The sequence below is a fragment of the Bos taurus genome, chromosome 25, assembly GCF_002263795.3.
Source record: "Bos taurus isolate L1 Dominette 01449 registration number 42190680 breed Hereford chromosome 25, ARS-UCD2.0, whole genome shotgun sequence".
NCBI lineage: Eukaryota > Metazoa > Chordata > Mammalia > Artiodactyla > Bovidae > Bos > Bos taurus.
In genome coordinates, this window is record NC_037352.1 from 34,170,639 (window position 1) to 34,186,199 (window position 15,561).

Genomic DNA, 15,561 nt, shown 5'->3' on the forward strand with positions numbered 1-15,561 from the left:
CCTGACCCTGGAAATGCTGAACTGCTGCTTCTCTGCTCTCTGCCATGTGAGAGAGCAGCTGTCTACAGAACACACAAGGGACTCTGGTCAGACATGGAGTCTGCTCATGCTCTGATGCCAAGATCTTCCCACCCTGCAGAATTAATGAGAAATAAATGCTTGTTGTTTTAAGTCTGCAGTATTCATAACAACAGCCCCAAGCTGAGACATGGACTCGCTGTTTCTGTAGCCAAATAGCTTAGATTTTATTCATCAGTCTGCTGAAGCATTCCTCTGTCAGAAACGATAGATGCCATCCAAAAATGTGTCTGATATCCTTGCTTTTTAACTGTTGGGGCTCGCTGAATCGAAGCAGCTGAATTTGACGCACTTCCACTGCCACCTCCTTCAGGAGTTAGCTCATCTCCCTGGGCTTGACATAGCGAACAGGCAATGTCTGGCCACATCCAAACCTTGTAGAGTTATCTTTTGCCCAAGAAATTTTGGATTTTGACAAGAGAGCAAGTCTCCTGAGTGATCGCATAGATGGGGAAATGAGCATACAGAGATCTGATCTTATAACGGAAGCCCAGTGCAACACCCTTGATCTTGTTCTGTGTGTGACTATAGATAATGCCAGTGATAGCCAGGTCCTTCCTGTCTCCCCACCATTCATCACCCCAGAGCCTCTTTTCCTTTCCGAGGAGGCCGAGCTCTACATTAAAGTGATTGAAGACCGTCCACAGGGTGGCCCGGGGGCCCTTCACAATCATTGTGCATCCCTTCAGAGAGAGTGATGTCAGCCTTTTCTGGAATCTTGATGGTCTGATTGCTGAGAATGGGCTTCCTCCCCACAGTAGATGCAGCAGAGAGGATGCCCCATCCCGCACCCCGTGCCACTCCTCTTGTGGGATCTTAGTTCCCAGCCAAGGATTGAACCTGGGCCTTGGGAGTGAGAGCATGGAGTCCTAAGTACTGAACCACCAGGGAGTTCCCGATGCGGTTTGTTTTTAATCTGCTTCTGCCCTGAAGAAGTGATCCACCGACCTTCTCTGGGTGCCTGCCAGGTGTTCTCTGCAGCTTTACCCATATTCTCCTCCCAGCAGCCCTTTTGGAATTTTTTTTTTTTTTTGAATTATTAATAATGATGATTCTCCATTTTAGATGGGCAGGCAGCTGAGGGAAGTCAAGTTTTGCCCACAGTCATAGAACGATAAGTGGCAGAGCAATTTTGAACTCATTTTATTTAGAGCTATGACCCCATTTTACCTGCAGGCCCTTCTGGCTCCTCTTCACTCACCCCCTCCCTGATGCCTCCATCTCTGCGGTTTTTTACCCTCTCCCATCAGGAAGCCATCCTAGGCAGCCTCTGCCCAACCGCGAACCGCGTGGGCCAGAACCTGTGCTGCTTGTTTTGGGGGGAAGTAACTGTGTGTCCCTTCTCTTGCCATAGAAAGGACATCTCCTACCTAGTTTGTCTTCTCCTGTTTGGTTAGTATGGTGCTGGGTACCTGGGCATGGAGGACCCACTCTTGATATGAGTGCAGCGGTTTCTCCTCAGGGCAGTTTCCCTCTGGACAGTTGTCTTCAAATCAGCATCACCATCAGTATTTCTGTGATTCTTTGCAATGTTGCCACAGGCATCATTTATGTAAAAGCCAAACAAGGGTTAAAAAACCACCTGGTTGGCTAAGATGAGAAGTGATTGAGGCTGGCGGTGGTAAAACCAGTCTGCAGGTTTGGCTCACTAAACTCCTGCCAAGTCCCATACCCTTTCACTCTGTCCCTCTGCCCCAGTTTTTCTGTTTTATAAAGCAGTGGACTAGAGAGAAATCAAACGGAAGATGGGGCTATTTCACTCCCCTCTGTGTTATAGCCCCTTCTCTGTGAAACCACTCCTAGTGAGAAAAGTCACAATTTCTAGTTGCAATTCAAATATTCCTTTTGGAAAGTAGTCTTGGTTTCCTTTGATGTGACTGAAGTGTAGGGATTCAAGAGTCACCAGATGATGAAAGAGTAGTTACTCACTTTCTCTAGAGAATACTAGAATGGGGGCGTTTGGGAATTTGACATAATACTATAAATATTAACATATGAGTAAAACAAAGTAAACAAAAACTCCCCACGGCTCTTAACACTGTGAACGAATAAACAAAGGTGGGCAGGTTGCTTTTTACTTTGTTTTGTCTTCCTGGTAAGATGGTTTGGAACAAGGACAGGCTACTCCTCATGCCAGAGCGGACAGGTGAGCTTGGATAGATGTGCCATCGTCTTTCCATTCCGACCGATGGAGGTTGACAGAGACCTCACTGACCTTGTCTGCTGATGGTAGAAAAGTGCAGACAGCGGACCACCAGGCTTTGGCAGGGGTTCCGACTCCTACCTGTGTGTTCTTAAAGCCCAGAAGAGCTGTTGCGGCACCTCTTTGAGTCATTTCAAACCTTCCGAGCTCTGCTCTGGGTCTGCCCTCCTTGGGTACCAGACTTGTCTCCTGTCTCCTTGCGGGAGCTTCCGGGGCCTGTGTGCACACCCACCTTCCGTCCCCATGGAAGTTAAGGTTTCCATGTCGGAAATCAAGGCGAGCCCATCAAGGATGGCTGAAAGACTGCCCTTCTTGGGTGCCAGTGTCCTGGCCTCCCTGGAGTCCTTCTGGATTCTTATCAGTGGGGTTTTTTGTTTTTGTTTTTGTTTTTTAACCGTTTCCTTCCCATGCTGATGGGGATGCAGTGTTTTGTGGAGTTACTGCCTCCTCCCCAGGTTAGAATGCAAAGGGAAAGCTGCAGAGAAATGCTGAAAAGAAATTGCTTTGTGGAAAATAATTTGAAAGTGAGTCAAGGGTCCTAAAAATCTTTATTCTCTTTGATTCAGAAATGTTTCTAAGATATATTTGGAAACCCTATTTTAAACAAATAATCAGAGGTGCACAAAGTTTTATCTTGAAAAGGTGTCAGTCATCTTGTTTATCATGGTGGTATTTGTAATAGTGAAGATATCCAGTAAGCTACTGTGTAGTCGTAGGCTGGAAGAACATTTGAGATTTTTATAATGTTCAGAATTTAACAAATGAAAAAAGCAGGACAAAATTATTTGTAGTATAAAACCAATGATGTTAAAAATAAATATATTTTATAGTACACACGTAAAAAAATGGATGGGACAGAAACAAAGCATTTGGGTTGTGTTTTCTTTATGTTTTTTAATGTAATACATTTTCTTCAATAAGCTTGTATTTATTTTAACTTATTTTTATCTTGAAATAGTTTCAGATATACAGAGAAGTCGCACAAATAGTGCAAAGAATTTTTGAGTACTCTACAGATTCCCCAGGTATTAACATTTTACTTTATTATTTTCTCTCTTTCTCTCCCCCTTTTATTGTTAATATTTTACTTTTTGGCTGCCCCGTGAGGCAGGCGGGATCTTAGTTCCCTGACCAGGGATCTGACCCTCATCCCCTGCGGTGGAAGTGCAGAGTCTCAGTCACTGGACAGCCAGAGAAGTCCCTCTCTTTCTCTTTCAAACTGAAGTGTAATCCCCTGCGTCTCTGTGTTAGTTCCCGGTGCGCAACACAGCGCACGGTATTCCTGTGTGCCGCAAGACGATCCCATGGTCAGTCTGGTAACCGTCTGTCCCCATGCAAAGACGTTAGAGGTATTAGCTCTATTCCCCATGCTGTGCATTTCATCCACATCCTCTCTGGCATTCAGGGAACCAGTTTGTTCTCTGAATCTATTTCTGTTTTGTTTTTTAGGACTCCACAGATAAATGAAATATATGGTATTTGTTTCTCCATCTGATTTATTTCACTTGGTATAATACCCTCTAGATCCATCTGTGTTGTCACAAATGGCAAGATTTCATTCATTCTTATGGCTGAGTAAGTGTCCGTGTTAGACATACACCATGTCTTCTTTATCCATTCATCTATGGATGGGCACTTAGGTTGTTTGCATATATTGGCTATTGTAAAGAATGCTTAGGGGTGCACTATGTTTTTTAGAATTCGTGTGTTTATTTTCTTTGGGAAAATACCCAGAAGTGGAGTTGCTGGATCATAGGATGGTTCTAGTTCTGATTTTTTGAGGCGCCTCCATAGTGTTTTCCATAGTGGCTGCAGCAAGTTACCTTCCTACTAACACTGCACAAGGATTCTCTTTGCTACATTCACACCAACACTTGTCTTTCTCACTGTCATGTTTTTCCTTGATCTTTTTGAGAATAAGTTGTACATATGGACATATGAAGTACCCCTAAGTACTTCAGTGTTTCTTTTCTGAGATCCAAGGGCATTTTCTTACATAGCCATGGTTTAATAATATCAGGAAATTAACACTGATATTCTGTGTTCATTGTCTAATCATAGATTTTTTTTCAAACTTACCACTGTCTTTTATAGCAAAAAGAAAAAATTTTTTATTTTTTCTTGGTCCAAGATTGCACTGAACTGTAACCACCCACTCTTTACTTTCCTTTGATCTGAAGCAGTGCCTCAGTCTTTCTTTATCTTTGTGACCTTGACATTTTTCAAAAAGTCAGGCCATCTCTTTATGGAATGTCCCTCAGTGTGGATTTGTCTGTTTCTTCCTGATATGATTCAGATGTGTTTGTGGAATGTCACAGAAACGGCCTTTTGTCCTTAAAGCCCTGCATCAGGTGCTTTCACTTCGTCCCAGTATTGAATTCTGACCTCTTGATTATGGTGGCGTAAGCCACGTTCTCCACCTTTTATTTCAGTATTGACTCTTGCATTATTCTTTTATCCAGTGGGTTCTAATCTGTTGCTGGTGGTATTTATCTTGCTGTTCAAGTTGTCCCAGATTTCCCAGTGGGAACCCCTTCAGGTGCACTCCTGCCTTCTTTAGACACGTCCCCTGTCGTTCTTCAAGCCCTCCCGTGCTCTAGCACAGCAAAGTGATCCAGGTTCATCCACTGCTTTTCCTGCCCTTGTTCCTGAGTCAGCCATCTCTCCAAGGAGCCTGAGTTTCTTTGGTTGGAGAATGGTGTTGAGAAGCCAAGATTTGGATGCTAAATGGCTTCTTGCTCCTAGGATATCTTTATTTCCTCTCAGCAGACGAAAGTAGGAAATACACACAAGCGCATACGCATTTCCATGTTCATCTTCATATATGAAGGAACCATTGTGTATGCTGATATCTCTAGTTTCAGTCCGACCCCACAGCATTCATTCCCTGATCTCTCTTCCCATATTTGTACCTCCCTCCTTCAGCAGTAAGAAATCCAGCTCCTGTGAATCTAATATCGTAAGTAACACAGTCATCTCCTTATAAAGAATAGACAAAGCAAAGGTCCTTTTAGACACCAGCCCACCACCATCATATTCTAGATGTTTCCTAGAGGAAATCACTATTGTATATATCCTCCTGGATCATTTTTCTGGAGAACTACCTAATTTTTCTTTTATTTCACTAGTGGTTTCATAATGAGACTGTCGCTGCCTTCTGTGTTACGTATATATAATGACAGTATTTCAGTGAGAATACGATTAGTTCCACATAACTTTTTTTTTTTAACTATTGTATAGCATCCCATTACTTGGAATGGAAAACGTAAGCACCCAGTTCGGGGGCTGGTACAGGCAGTGCTGAGCTCAGTGAGAGACACAGTCAAGAAAGAAAGTCACCAGACCCAAAGGTCTGGGTATACATTTTTTTCTTTTTCCATAAGAAAAAAGCTTTAAAAGTATTTTTCCAGTTAGGTAAATAGCACATACTCATTATTTATTTATTTTTTTTCAAGTTCACAGTCCCAACTTTATTGTCACTTGGTCACACGCACTTTAAAAAACACACACGCTTGTAAAATACCCACACATCAGGAATTAGAAGGCCATAAAACAAGGGGCTTACAGGTGCCAAAAATATCCTAGGATTCAGAATAAACAAAACTCAAAAACTTATTTGTTCAGAACACAAAGATTTTGTTGTTCATGACGTTTAAGTTTTGCTGTTGTTTTAAAGGGATATTTTTAGGGACAAAAATGAAGCTTCTTGCGTTGCCTGAGGCAGGGCCTGACTTCTGTCTTCCTTGAAAGCATTCTGCAAACTCCAGAAGCCGGTCTGTGCTGGCCTTGCCGTTCACGCCCAAGCCTGTGTCTGCAGGGCTACAGGGCATCCAGGATGTGGTCGATCTTGCCAACCAGGTCCTGCCGCTTTCCCGAGATGAGTTTCTCGTTCTCGATGTATGTGTCTTTCTTGAGCTTGCCGGCCACCAGCCGCTCAGCCTCCACCGCCGCCTTCAGGACCAGCTCCTTGACCTGCGCGTCCAGTCTCTGCATTTCGCTCACTTTGTCGCACAGGTCGGAGCCCTCGGTCTTCAGCCAGGACTGCGGCAGCGCCACCTTGCTGGTCAGGGCCTTGTGCTCCGTCTCCAGGCTCTTCTTGCCGCTCTTGAGAGTGGACACATCTCGGGACTGTTTGTACCTGTTGACCGTCGTCATACATTAAAAATAAAGTGGGGGAAAAAATCCCCCCCCCAAGATAATATTTTGGTGCTCCGTTCACATATGCATGCTATGCTATGCTAAGTCACTTCAGTCGTTTCCGACTCTGTGCGACCCCATGGACGGCAGCCCACCAGGCTCCCCTGTCCCTGGGATTCTCCAGGCAAGAACACTAGAGTGGGTTGCCATTTCCTTCTCCAATGCAAGAAAGTGAAAGTGAAGTCGCTCAGTCGTGTCTGACTCTTAGCGACCCCATGGATTGCAGCCTAACAGGCTCCTCCGTCCATGGGATTTTCCAGGCAAGAGTACTGGAGTGGGGTGCCATTGCCTTCTCCGCACATATGCATATGGAGACATAAATACTTTACATCCTAGAATACATGTGCTGTTTTGTGGGTACTTTTTTTTCCAGTGTAACTTCAGTCTTTTAATACTCAGCTTGATGAATTTTTACATAAACTTCCCAGGAACTACTGCTCCAGATGAGATACTGGACATTGCCCAGTAAGCCAGAAGGTTCCCTTGTGCCTCCTTCTCCACTGATGACCCTTGACCTAAAGGTAACCACTATTCTGACTTCTGTCACCATTGACTGCTCTTGCCTCTTCTTGAAGTTCAGCCATAAATGGAATCCTTTAATAAGTCCTCTCCTGAGTTTGGCTTCCCTCGTTCAGCATTACGTCCGTGAGATTCAACTGTGTTACTGTGGGTAGCAGCAGTTCATTCTTTATCATGGTCATGGGTGCTTTTGTTGTTTACTTCTTTATCATTAAGACTTTTCATAGTAGTCACAGCTACATTTATGACAGCACATAACCCTGTGCTAGGCACTGTTCTAAATCCTTGACAATTTCAGCTTGTTTCAGTTCAGTTTAGTCGCTCATTCGGGGCCAAATCTTTGTGGCCTCATGGACTGCAGCACACCAGTTTGCTCAAACTCATGTCCATCGAGTCAGTGTTGCCATCCAACCATCTCATCCTCTGTCATCCCCTTCTCTTCCTGCCTTCAATCTTTCCCAGCATCAGGGTCTTTTCCAGTGAGTCAGTTCTTCACATCAGGTGGCCAAAGTTTTGGAGCTTCCGATTTAGCATCAGTCTTTCCAGTGACTATTCAGGACTGATCTCCTTTAGGATTGACTGGTTTGATCTTCTTGCTGTCCAGGAGACTCTCAAGAGTCTTCTCCCACACCACAGTTCAAAAGCATCAATTCTTCGGCGCTTGTTTAATCCTCAGAATAACCCAGTGAAGTGGGTACTACTATTAATATTATTGTAATAACATGTCCTTGTCTCTGTATCAGGTTGAAGAAGCTCCCTATCACTCCCAGTGTACCGAATTTTTTCATCATGAATGGATGTTGCATTTTGTCAGATGCTATTTCTCATCCACTGGTGACCACACGAGGTTTTTTAAAGAAGCCTATTGATAGAGGGAATCACATTGATGTTTGGATATTGAACTAACCTTGATTCCTGGAGAAAACTCCATTTGATCATGATGTAGTATCCTTTTTACATTTTGTGTTATTTGATTGGCTAATATTTTAGATTTTTGCATCTGTGTTCATGAGGCATGTTTGTCTGTGGTCTTTTTTGTACTATGTCTGGTTTTGGTATCAGCGTAGTACAGGCATAAAAGAGTTGGGAAGCCTTCTATTTTCTGTAAGAATTTGTACAGAATTGGTCTAATTTCTTCCTTAAATGTTTAATATAATTAATCAGTGAAGCTGTCTGCTTCTGGAGGTCACTTTTGATGATGATTTTAACTAGTAATTTGAATTCTTTTAGAGAACTCTTCAGCTGATCTATTTTTCTGGAGTGAGCTCTGACAGTTCATGTCTAAGGAATTTGTCCATTTCATCTAAGTTATCAAATGTTGACATAAAGTTGTTCATAATTTCCCATGTTACCCTTTTAATGTCTAAAGAATCTGCTGATGTCCTCTTTTTCATTCCCTATATTGGTGATTTATATCTTCTTTTTCTCCTGGTCATTCTGCCTGAGGTTGATCTATTTGAGAATAATGTATATATCATGAGTTCTAAAAATTCTAGTATAGTTGAGAATTTAAGGATTTTTTTTTTAAAAAGAAAACTTTTTGTTGAAAAATATTTTTTTCTTATTATTATTCAGGGAGGGAATCAGAATGGACCTTAGTAACGGACACACATTTTATTTACTTATGAAAATATTTATTTATTTTGGCTATGCTGAGTCTTAGTTGCAGCATGTGGGATACAGTACTCTGAGCAGGGATTGAATCCATGCCTTCCAGAATTGGGAGCACAGAGTCTTAACCACTGGACCACCAGGGAAGTCCCTAGATAGATGTTTTAATTCAAGCTGCACCCCTCATCAGCTGTGTGACTTCAGGGGGCTGAAAGACTCATCAACCCCCCAGGATTCCTCTCTCCGCAGCAGAAAGCCCAGCTCCGTGGGAAGCACGGACTGATGCTGGGACTGGTGATCTTGATTCATCAAGAGGGTTAGTACTTGCTCCCCTTTCCTGCGTCTTTCAGAGTCTGCCCTGCGCCTCCCGGTCTCTTCCCGTTGCCCGAGTCCTTAGGCCGTGCGGCGGGTGTGTCACTGCGTCATTGTCTGCTTTCGCTTTCCACAGCTCTTCTTTAATGAGAACTAGAAGCATGTGTGTGTGTCTGTGTGTGTGTCTGTGTGTGTGTTTCAAAGCCTTTGAAAGAAGGGAAAGAAGGTCAGGAATCCATATTGAAGTGTTGACTCAGGTCAGAGACGAGGGTTTTCCTCCTGGTATCGTCACCAGTCAGCTGGTTTGGTTTTATGATCATGAACTTGGCGGGTCTGTGTCCCAGGCCCCTGGCGTGGCAGACAGTCTGTCATTAAGTGCAGATTACCTAGCCTTGTGTTGACCCACGTCCACTGATGGGAGTGGGGCACGCCTCACCACGGTTCATTTTCTTTCTGTGCATCTTTGTCAGAAAGTTCTTCCTGGAGAGTGTGGGAACCTCCGTCCGTCCGTTACCACTTCTGCAGTCCAGGGCCGCCGCCACCTCTGTTTCCTGACCACCCAAAGCAGGGATCAGCTGCCTCTCAATCTCTTAGGGTAAACTTCTCCGGTTCCTTTCCAGCTTCTCATGTGTCATGTTTTGGGGACCACGCCATCCTGGGGGCCCTTTTCTGACTGTGTTCTGGTTTGTCTCTGATGCTCCCTGTCAGTAGTCCCTTAGTGCAGGTCCACTCTGGGAAGGCCCCGTAGGCTCTGGCCCATCCCATTCCCTTTTCTTGGAAAGGGAGGCATAGGATCTGTTTTGCAGCCTTGCTATGTGGACATTTCCAGTGAATGGTGGCGTGCCCTGCTGGGGATGGGGGCGTTCTGATTGCCCTTTGGCGTTTCTCATCACACCAACACCCCTTATTCCCAATCAGGCACTAGAGGCAGAAGCCGACCTCATCTGCCCAGACCTTGAGTAAAGCAGGGCAAGTCTGCAGCTCTGTGCCTCTCTTTTCCGTCTTTGTATTCATAGTCAGTGAAGGCGACGGGGTGGTCAGGAGGGTGGCGGCTTAAAAATGCGCATGAGAGCTGTGAGATAGGTTTTATTGGGGACAAAATGAGGACTGCAGCCTGGGAGACAGAACCTCAGCTCCGAGAAACCGCTCCAGAGAGACGGGGTGTGGGGAGGACAGTATGCATGTGATTTTGGTAAAGGGGGAATACATGCAATCAGGCACAGATTTTTCCAGAAGGTTTCTGCTCATCTCATGAAGCTTTCTGCTAGCCATGAGGAGCAGTCATTACCATGAAGGATTTTAGTGCTTTTCTGGGTATGAGGAGATGCAAGAATTGGGCTCAGAAAAATCAGCTCCTGAAAATATCTGTCTGAAGACCTGTCCTGCCAGTTTTCCCCTGAGCACAGATGCCTCATTTCTGCTCTCCACTCTGAGCTCCTTTCATGGGGTGTTGAAGGTCAGCAGCTGCAGTAGCCCATGATTTAATCCTCGTGGGGGTAGATGACAAGTGCCGGTTTGTAGTTGAGGGGTGAGCCATATGAACTTGGCTTAGAGAGGCCCAGCCCTTCCTCCTGGGTCTCTCCTTCACCTCTCATGCCAGATGTGGGGGAGCTTCCCCACCAAGCACAGCAACTGGGTGCCCTGCAGTTTAACTCCATGTTGATTCTGTCTCCCTGGAGAGAGAGTCAGATCCCATAGGGTAAGGGCTCAGTCCCTCAAGACTGCTCCCCCCTTACCCCCACTGCAGATGGTGGTCCCAAGTCCAGGTTGGCATCTGTGCCTCTGACTGATGGACTCTGCATTTTGGCTCCCACAGCCCCCTTCTCAGGTTTGATTAATTTGCTGGAGCCACTGACAGAACTCAGGAGAACACATTTACCAGTATATTAAAGGATCTGATGAAGGATACAGGTGAACAGGCAGATGAAGAGACACATAGGGTGAGGTCTGGGAGGATCCTGAACCCAAGAGTTTCTGTCCCTGTAGACTTAGGGTCCCCCTCCCAGCACGTGACTCTGCTCACCAACCTGGAAGCTCCCCGAGCCCCGTGCTTCTGGGATTTGAGGGAGGCCTCCTCCTGTGGGGATGATCAGTTATTCAGTCCGTTTCCAGCCCCTCTCCCCTCTCTGGAGAAGGCGTTGCAGGTAGGGACTGAAAATTCCAAGCTTATCCCCTGGAGAAGGAAGTGGCAACCCACTCCAGTATCCTTGCCTGGAGAATCCTGTGGACAGAGGAGCCTGGTGGGCTACAGTCCATGGGGTCGCAAACGGCCGGACACAACGGAGCAACTAAATAACAACAACAAATTCATCACTTGGTCGTCCTGGTAACCAGCCCCCGTGCAGGAGCCCACTCACAGTTGCATTCAAACAGAAGATGCTCCTGGTGCTCTTATCACTTTAGGAAATTCCAAGAGTTTTAGGATAGAAACTCTGTGCCAGGAACAGGGGGCAGAGCCCCCTGTATGTATGTATATATATATTTTCTATTATCTCACAGCACTCGTATGAAGTCTCTTCTACCCATAAATTGCCCTTGCTAACTTTTAGTAGTGTCAACTAAGTTACAGCCTCAGAATGCCCCAGAGTTTATTGCCAAGGGCTTAGGGGATCTGTGGGTTCACAGTGCTTTTGGTTCAGGCCAGGTGGCTGAGGCCCCAGAGAGGCCGAAAGAAGAAACAAGCGCATGTGGCCGTCCACGACCGGCTGCAGTTCCGGTGGTCAGTGGCCATGGGGCTTTGTCAGCTCCGTTTACGCTGAGTAATGCTAGCTCACTCTTCTGCCTGCTTCTTACCAAGTCATGCTTTCACAGATCCAGCTTCCCTGGCTGCCTTCCTCTTTCACATCCTTGCATCAGACACAGTGCCCGTCACGTGTCTCCACATCCCACCCATAAGCCCTGTTAATCGGGGGAAAAGTCATCAGCCGGGGCATTTGGGCATCTGCGAGGAACGTGGGCCTGCATGAGTTCTAGTCAAGGATGCCTTGGTCATGGCTCCACGTCTGCATTGATCCTGTGGGTGCAGCCACTGTTTGGGGTTACCACCCCGCCACCTGTTCTGACTGTGCCACAGCCTCACCCTGTCATCACTGCCACCCAGAGCTCAAAGGCCTTAGGCGCGCAGAACACTCCTCCACGCACTGGTCTTAAATCTCCTTTTAAAGGCCAGCCTCTTACTCATCACCCTTATACTCACGCATACGCATCTTGTCCTAACGCTCTTGAGTCACACTAGATTCTGTAACTGCTGCTCTTTTATCATTTGTATCAGTGGTTACAAGTGAGTAACTACTGCTCGTTTATCAGGAGGCAGATGCTTCCTCCAGCTGGAACTTTTCCCTCCTTTACCCAACTGGTGGACCCTGGTCATTTTTCATGCCCCAGCTCAGAGGTTGGTCCCTGGGTGACCCATCTTTGACTGTTTGGACCATCTTCCCTTCTTCTTCCTCAGAGCTCCGTTTTCCCCTATGTGTGGCCCCTCCGTGGTTTGAAACCACTGGAATATGCCTACCAGCGTTGGGACAGAGAAGGCCTGACAAAAGAGAGGACTTAAACACGTCCTTGGGATTCTCCAGGCAAGAACACTGGAGTGGGTTGCCATTTCCTTCTCCAATGCATGAAAGCGAAAAGTGGAAGTGAATTCGCTCAGTCATGTCCGACTCTTAGCGACCCCATAGACTGCAGCCTACCAGGCTCCTCCGTCCATGGGATTTTCCAGGCAAGAGTTCTGGAGTGGGGTGCCATTGCCTTCTCCTAAATAAAATTTAGAGTGTTATAATACCCCAAATGCTTAGGATCCAATTTTAAAAAATCACTCACCATCCTAAGAACTAGGAAAAATCTCAACTTGAATGAGAAAAAGCAGTCATACAAAAGATAAAGAAGAGCCGAAAGTTCTTTAGAACTGAAAGATACCGTAGCAAAAAGAAAAGACCAAAATTCCACGGATGGCACGACGGCAGAATTGGCCGAGGAGACCACTGGTTAACTCAGGAGAATGGAAATGACCCAATCTGAGCCAGCAGAGAAGCGAGGTGATAAAACTGAGCATGGCCGCAGGGACTTGGGGACAGCCACACACATAGGCCAGCGAGGCCCCGGGAGGGAAAGAGAAAGAGGGTGGGGCTGGGAAAGAACTTGGAGACAAAATAGATGATAAGTTCCCAACCTGCAGATGGAAGAAGCTGAGTGAATGGCAAACAGGATGAACCCAAAGAAAGCCTCGCTGGCCTTGTGTGGGTTTAAAAGGTCAGCGAGGCGGACACTGTACCCAGAGGGGAGTGTGTTCCAGCTGCTCTTTTGAGCAGTGCTCTCAGCAGGCTGCCTTGGAGAGGCCCTTTCCCCTGAGTTATCGCTCAGGCTCTGGAGGGTTGTTAGGCAAGAGGAGGCTTGGTTTCCCTAAGGATTCTCTCTCTCATCTTGAAGAACCTTGGCAGAGGTTTGTGACCTGGAGCAGACCCTACTCCCGCTGCAGCGGGGGTTGGGGGGGGTGGTCCTGGGCTCTTTGGAGGCGACGGTGCTTGGGTGACATGCGCACTAAAGGGGCGGCGTGCACCGCTCGCTGGCTTCCTTCCTTCCTTCCTTCCTGTTGCTGCATTCATGCCAACTCACTGTGATGTCAGCGCCAGCTCAGTCGATCACTTACTGACGAGAAGTTAACGTACAGTGACGGCAAAGCTGCAGATCCTTTCTAGAGGACAATCTGAGACATCAGGTGTTGTCAACAGTTGGATGGAGAAAGAGCCCTTCTCTTTTTGCCACATGTGTCCCTTCAAAGCTGACTTCGCTCCCGCCACGTCCTTGGCCCCGGGTGGCCAGCGATTTGTTCACCCCGCTCTGCAGGGTGTCGGGCTGCCCCGGGGACTGCTGCTCAGTTGTCTCCGACTCTGTGCTACCCCACAGACTGTAGCCCTTCAGGCTCCTCTGTCCATGGGATTCTCCAGGCAAGAATACTGGAGTGGGTTGCCATTTCCTACTCCAGGAGATCTTTCCAACCCAGGGATCAAACCCACATCTCTTACGTCTCCTGCATTGGCAGGTGGGTTCTTTACCACTAGCACCACCTGGGAAGCCCTGGCATTGCTGCCTCTGACCTTCAGCATCAGTGGGAACTGGCTAATTGGTGCAGTTCAAAAGGAGGAATAGCACCTGTCTAACTGTTTATGCCCGTTTCCATATGTACACTGTCTTTATGATAAAAGTGAAAAAACTTAGGTACAGACCTAATATATAATAAAAGATTGAATCAGACCTGCTCTGTTTTGGGTGGGGGAGACTTACTTGGCTGGTCTTTGATGAACCCCATTTTTTCTGTGTCTAATTTTTACATGTAAGAACATGGAAGCCTCCTTCCTGCCAGTAAGGGATTTGCCCAGCTGGCGACAGGCCTGTGGCAAGAGCCTGGTCTGGTTAAGAACTTCCTCTATTTTCCCACAGCCTTTTTATTTTCTTCTGTTGCTGACAGATGTTGCTTTTGGCCCCGTGAGCTCTGTACTGTTTGGTTTTCCTGCTTCCCACTAAGTGCAAAAGAATGAATGAATGATTGAAAGGTAGATTGCACAGGGCTCCCAGAGTCTCCCTCAAGGGCCTGTGGGGACCTCAGACTATCTCACGGTCAGCCCCCCACACTTGAAATGGAGACCATCCACCAGGCAGGATGGTCAAATTTCTTCCATCTGAATATTTCACACTCAGAGTAGAGTGATTTTATGCAGCAGGGCCTTGATTCCCTGACCTTGCTGAGGTGCCTCGGGGCATCATTGGTGGCACGCAGAGGTGCTCAGAGAGACTCCACATCTGTGCCCCTGAGCGCAGCTTGGGGTGTTTCTCAGTATCAGTGTGAGATCTTCTGCATTCCCTTTGACACTCTGTGTATCTTTGCAGAGCTGGGTTTTTGGAAGTTGTTGGGATCCAACTACTCCTAAATGGAACTCTTTGGTATGTCTCTTGGCCTAGGGATACCATTTACTCAGATTCCAGGGGCTTCACAAGCCGAGAAAGTCGGGAGACCTGTGTCCTGGAGGATCACTGCATGGGCATGCTCCCAGCCCCTAAGTTCTTTTCGGTCTGTAGGCTTCATGTCAGTGGTTCATGCAGTTGATACATCCTGTGTGTTTCAGTGAATTCATTGACTTTTTTCATTCCATGAGAACTTTTCTCCAGCCCTAGGTGATGTGCCAAGCACTGTGCCGGGAAAGTGTGACACACACCCCCACCCGGGAAGTGACAGTTGAGCCAGGGTCTGAGGACCGAGTGGGGAGCAGGTAGAAGGAGAGCATCCCAGGCCCGGGTCAAGGCCCTGGGGACAGGGACACAGGCTGGAGAGGAGGCAGGTGCGTTCATGTACACCTCCGTGGGACGTTGGTGGTTTAACAGTTTGTTCTTGGCTTCAGCCCCCAGGCACGTGGCTCTGATCCTAGTTGGGAAGCATGAGGTGAAGGTTTTTCCTGACTTCCTCCTTGCCAGCCTGCCAACCCTTCCTTCTCACCATGAGCCAGATACCCAGGTGTCTTGGGGGAACTGTTTGTCCCTCGGGAACTGGGGACAGAACAAAGAGATGTGTCCACTCTGTTCCCCGGCTTGGGTGAGTGGCGAGTAAACCTCGCCCTTGGAGCCTCCCGGCCTCTGGTGGAAATAGATGC

The 15,561-nt window shown here is 46.8% G+C and overlaps 1 pseudogene; it reads right to left on the reverse strand.

Moving 5' to 3' along the window:
• Positions 1 to 203: 203 nt before the first annotated feature.
• Positions 204 to 2,544, reverse strand: LOC112444353 (large ribosomal subunit protein uL6-like; annotated as a pseudogene).
• Positions 2,545 to 15,561: the final 13,017 nt, after the last annotated feature.